Source organism: Miscanthus floridulus, chromosome 1 (assembly GCF_019320115.1).
Source record: "Miscanthus floridulus cultivar M001 chromosome 1, ASM1932011v1, whole genome shotgun sequence".
In the NCBI taxonomy this organism is placed as follows: domain Eukaryota; kingdom Viridiplantae; phylum Streptophyta; class Magnoliopsida; order Poales; family Poaceae; genus Miscanthus; species Miscanthus floridulus.
In genome coordinates, this window is record NC_089580.1 from 36983452 (window position 1) to 36989451 (window position 6000).

Consider the following 6000-nt stretch of genomic DNA (forward strand, 5'->3'; position numbering starts at 1 on the left):
CTCATACTGCTGCATTACATTAAGATTATTTAAAATTTAAAAATTTGGAATGGTACAAACTATTGGTTTGTAGGCTTTGATATATGCTACCATTGTTTTGTTTGTGGGATGGCAGACTGAATTTTCTTTGGACAAAGCCATATGAAAAGTACATACGTAAAACATTCTGCAATTTGGTTGCTTAGGAACATATTTGCAGCAACATGTTAGGGCTACAGTATATGGAAATGCATATTTGCTATATTGGACAAATGCATTTATCAGTAAACAACGGAACATGACATTATCAGACAGTATCTACTGTAAACAAAAGTACCCATATATATCTCTTGCTTTTATTTCTACCAGTCTTATCATTGTGATCTCCACACTAAGCATGCATTTTTCTTTTCTTTTTAATTTTAAATTATCCCTGCTATATTGAGTGTTTACCAATCACTCGAGACGGGTCAACAACTAGCCGTAAATCATCATAGTGGCGGATCAGTATTTGGAATTTGAAATTCTAAAGCATGGTGAAATTAAGATCTAAGGGACACTTCATCGCTACACACCGGTTACTACCATTGCTTTCAACGTTCTCAAAAGAACCAACATCGATATGGAATCCCAATAGCACTGGCTCATTGAGATCCTTCTAGCTTGGGTCTCATGAAGTGTCAAGTTCTTGGACTGTTATGCGTGGAGCACTCTTGCCATGTAAAGTTCTTTTAGTTATTTAATCCTCTTGGATTATGAACATCTTTGGCAGATCAAGAAATCTATGTAATGGTATTGTTTTCTTAAATTTGAGAACTTGTATGTTGGGTCAATCAATATACTTCCCAAAATTTTGGTGTGCTACACTATGCTGCATTTATACACATATTTTCACCTATTTTTAAAATACGCACTACCTACTCAGATAATTTGCTGAATTTTAGAGTTCGGCTACAGCCATAGCGTCTTAAGATCTAGTAATTGTTTATACTTGACTACTCAAATGACTTGCTACCTTTCTTTCTTTTAACAAAAAGAATAGCAAGGGATTTGCCATGATTTTTTGAGGAGGATTTGCAGAGATTTATATCAAGGTAAAGATCTCAGTGCTCTACTCAGCTTCCACAAACCCAACATGATGACATCGGCTGGTTTTATAAACACCGACAGTAAACCTCCCCTTTGTGTCAGCAACATAACACGAAATGAGACCCTAGCTCTAAATGAGACCTCTGCTTATGTAGTAGTTTCATGCGTTTTAGTTGCTGTCAACAGCAACTTCCACTACGGTTAAGATACTAAATCAGGAGGGACACTATAGTGGTTGCACGCATATGCTGGTGGTGGCATGCGACGGAAGCTTGGAAGTTCCAGTTTGTGCCAAAGCAACCTCAACACTTCAAACATTTGAGGTCCGCATATGCTTAAGTGTGACATGCTTGAGCAAGCATCATTTTGTCATAAACTAACCTTCATAGATATGGGTTGCAGTCTTACAGATATGAGATGCATATACAACTGTTGTTACCTTTTGCTGCAGATCTATTATCCAAATATACTTCCCATTATCTTGTACAGATATATTTTTTTTAGACAATTAAAAATTCTATATTGCCTCTTTTTGTGAGGACTATTGTTGAAAATTAAGACTCGATGACAAATTTTGAGTCTCGCTCTGCCACATCATTATATCCTGTGAAAATTAAGACTCGATGACAAATTTTGAGTCTCGCTCTGCCACATCATTATATCCTGTGGTACAATCTGTGTACATCAACCCTCAATATGGCCACGACGTATTTAGATTCACAAATGTGCATTTGCATCTTTGAAAGTATAGTCATGAAAATTTTCATCATTAGCTTATGCTCTTCCATGTGCTTGCACGAATACGCTTTCTGCAGCAGCATCACTAAAACTGGACAAGAATTGCTCTAGGGTTCTCTGAAATATTTCTTATATAATTCAGGTTCTCACTTTAACAGATAAGATTAATGTGCATTTGAGCCTTCTGAAAAAACTATATGTAATTCTTGATTCTTATCGTCCTCACATATCTCCCTGTCCCTAATGATTCACGTGATTATTATTGTATGAGTGTTTAAGTCTGCTTGCACCCATATATTAAGCCATATCCAGTGTATAACACTCAGAAGTTGTGAACATTTAAGCATGGTCCCTTTTCTCCGGCCAATTGATGATTTGTTAAAGACATACTTAATCAGTGTAGCATGGTCGTCTGTTGTCTCCACAATAACACTGCTTCTGCTACCTCATGGTATTTCTTGGTTTCATACAACTAGCAAAAAAACACCGTGCAAACATCTGTGCAAAATACTCCCTTCGTCCCAAAATATCTGACATTTTCGCTTTCCGATAAACAACTTTGACAAATATATATATATTAAAAAATATTAATATTTATGGTACATAATTGGTATCATTGGAAAGATCTTTGAATCTTGTTTTTTAATATATTTATTTGAAGATACAAATGTTGCACGTATTTTCTACAAATCGAGTCAAACTTGCGGCACGAAAAATAAAAGCGATAGATAATTTGGGACGTAGAGAGTATGAACCTACGTTGTACACCACGATTAATACCTATTTCATGACAATCCCTTGAGGGGCAAACACAAATTAAACACTGGCCCAATCCACTATATGCATGTTGGCGCCGCGCCGCGCCCATTTTTCTAGTACTATATTAAACATGTATGAAATGTTACTGATAAACACTTAGTTTTATACACAAAAACAATATTCATAAGAAACAATTCATCTATATTTAATTATGGTTTAAATAGCTGGCTAAGACATTTAGCTACCTAATTGTGTCCCAAAATAACCTATAGCGGCATCTAAGAGCAAAATTGTACATGAAAAAACATAGTTAAATCTTTCTCAGACAACTATAGTTGAAGATAGTGAAAGATATATGCCCTGTTCGTTTGGCTGATAAGGCGTGGCTGAAAGTACTATTGGCAGATTTGTTGTGATAGAAAAATATTATTCGTTGGCTGAAAAAGTACGTCTTATAAGCCAAACGAACAGGGCGATAGCTAGAGATTTAAAATCTTGATATTAAATTACCTTCAACCCTACCTTCAAGCGAGCACGAGTAGCCAGCAAGGAATCAGCAAGCTTCTATGCTACAGCGGTCAATTCCATCACCGGCCAACAAAGGACGCACATATTTAATCTAATAAATCACTGACATTGGGGTTTTGAGGCATACTGGATCATACTCATACGGAGCAGATACAGAAGCTTGCGTCGCCTCTCGGGTGAACCTAGATTCGCGTCGCCGCTAGCCCGCCGCGCGAGCACGATTGCATCTCGCGTCGCCACCAAGCACGAGGACTCGAGGTTGAGGAGTCGCGATTCGCGTGTCCGTGTGTGCCCGCGGACTTGACGGCTTGGGCAGGGCAGCTACTCTTCGCTGCTAGGCCAGTGGGCCTTGACAGTTGACAGGCCATATACATATACGATATATCTATGTGTACATACTTGCGGTGGGGCCTTTGGAATTTGGGGCCCGGGGCGACGGCCCCACTTGCCCATCCCCAGGGCCGGCCCTGATGATCAGGGAGGCATGAGCAATGTGCCAGAATTTTACCTTGATGGGCTTTTGGCCATGAATGTCCCTTCCTGCTTGTTCTCCGAGCCCGTCTTTGTGGAGTTCCCTATTAAGGTGCTGTTTGTTTCATCTGGGGAGCTCTGGGACCTTTAGCTTTGAGACCTTTTAAAAACCAAAAAAGCTTCCACGAACCAAAAGCTCATTTTGAGAAGCTTCTATCTTTCGGTTTCCAAGAGCTTTTTGCCTTTTGTAAGGTCTCAAAGCTGAGATCTAAAAGCTCACAGTAAGCTAAAACAAACAGGGCCCAAGGCTCCTACTCCCTCCACCCCATAATAGCTGCTCCAAAATAAGGTCCACATCTAGATATGGACTATCTAACTTTGGTAGCCCCTTTTTTTTAGCTTTATCTATTCCCAAGGTACAACTATTACCTGTTAAAACAATTTTAGTAGGGGTATTTAAGTAATTTCCCTAGTATCCCTAGACCCTAATCTCTCCAACAAAATCTAGAAGTGCACTTATTTTGGGACGGGGGGAGTATGTGTTAAAATAGTGTAGATAAGTTTCATCACTATGCAACTCATTTCATTGTATGAAACTTCCATCATTTCTCTCTTCATCTATACTATATCATGTTAACTTATCTATTGTCTATAAAGGCACGTCTATAAAACTTTCACGAAATTTCTATTGAGATTGGCCTAAGGGCAGCTCCAGTGTCGGAATGTTGAGATGGAACCATATGTTGCACATGATTCAGGTGCAGCGTGAGTGCGAGAAGCATGATAGTCAGTTGGCTGTTGGGGGCTACACCGAATAGAAAAAAAAGTACGGAGTTGGTGACATCCCATTTAGGCTTCGTTCGGTTCGGCCGGGACGGCCCGGAACATGGCTTGTTCTGCCTGGATCGTTACGGTTTGGTTCGAAGTCAGTTTATACTATAAATGTGTTTTTGGTTGGACGCGTCATGGAATGAAAAAGGTTGGAATGGAGATATGTTCTTTCTTCTAGGGTCCGGAATGAAAACTTGTCCCCTACTCTTCAGAACCAAACCGTCTATGGTCCCGTTCGCTTCGCTGAAAAAACAAACCGAAATACTGTTCCGGTTGATTTGTTGTGAGAGAAAAACACTGCTCTCGCTGAAAAAATAAGCTGAAAAATGCAAATGATAAGACAAGTGAACAGGGCCTATTACCAATCAGGTTGGAGTGGCACACCTGGAATCACTATATCTGCTCCTAGAACGGTTCAGGAACAGGAACGACCCGAACCAAACGAACGAGCCCTTAAGGGCTACTTTGGCAACACAGGGTGATTAACCCAGGGAAGAAAACGGCAGGGGAGGGGTTTTTTTGGACATCGTAATCCCCTTCTCCTCTCCAGGGGAGATTTCACGTGCGGGATCATTCCCCTGCTGCTGTTTGGAAACCTTTTTTCCCCTGTTGTTGCTGTCGGCAACGGACACCTAGCTCTCCATGGACCATGGGCGTGACAATGATGGAATGCAGCCTCACCCTCGCAGCCCGCAGGGAGCAGCCGCCAAGCAGCCTCGCTAGCCGGAACATCGGGAACAGCGAACAGGTCAACCAAGTTGAATCCAGCGAGGAGCTGGCGAGCTGCAACGCCTTCATCTCCCAGAGGTAGCAGGTAGGCCTCTGAAAGCTCTAGTTTGGTTTTGGTTAATTGATGAAACCCTAAGTGCTAACCTAGTTTATCAAAGTGATTATGAGATAGGTAGCACTACTCCAAGTGATGAAGCAATGACGAAGATCATGACAATGGTGATGGCATGGTGATGGTCAAATGCAACTTGGAAAAGAAGAAAGAGAAAAACAAAAGGCTCAAGGCAAAGGTATAAAATGTAGGAGCCATTTTGTTTTAGTGATCAAGACACTTAGTGAGTGTGATCACATTTAGGATAGATAGCCGTACTATTAAGAGGGGTGAAACTTGTATCGGAATGCGGTTATCAAAGTGCCACTAGATGCTCTAACTCATTGCATATGCATTTAGGATCTAGTGGAGTGCTAACACCCTTGAAAATATTTGTGAAAATATGCTAACATATGTGCGCAAGGTGTTTGCAGGGTTGAGATGGGTTTGGGTCCCTCTCTCCCTCCCGCCGAGCTTGCGAGGCGGGATTCGGCGCTTTCGGGAAAATGAAATGTCTATTTTCTATTGCGCCGGATGCAAAATTCTTGGTGGTTGGCACACTTGAGCAAGGGTGAAGAAGTTAGAGTTGAAATGGAGTTGGTCGAAATGATGCTGGCGTCGGTCTACTGACCGGACGCTGGGTCACTCAGCGACCGGACGCTGAAGGGCTGCGTCCGGTCGAGCTGTCAGACGGCACAGTCGCTAAGGTTGAGCACCGGACGCTGGTCTGCGTCCGGTCAAGGTGGACCGGACGCGTCCGGTCGAAAAAACATGCCTCGGGGAGC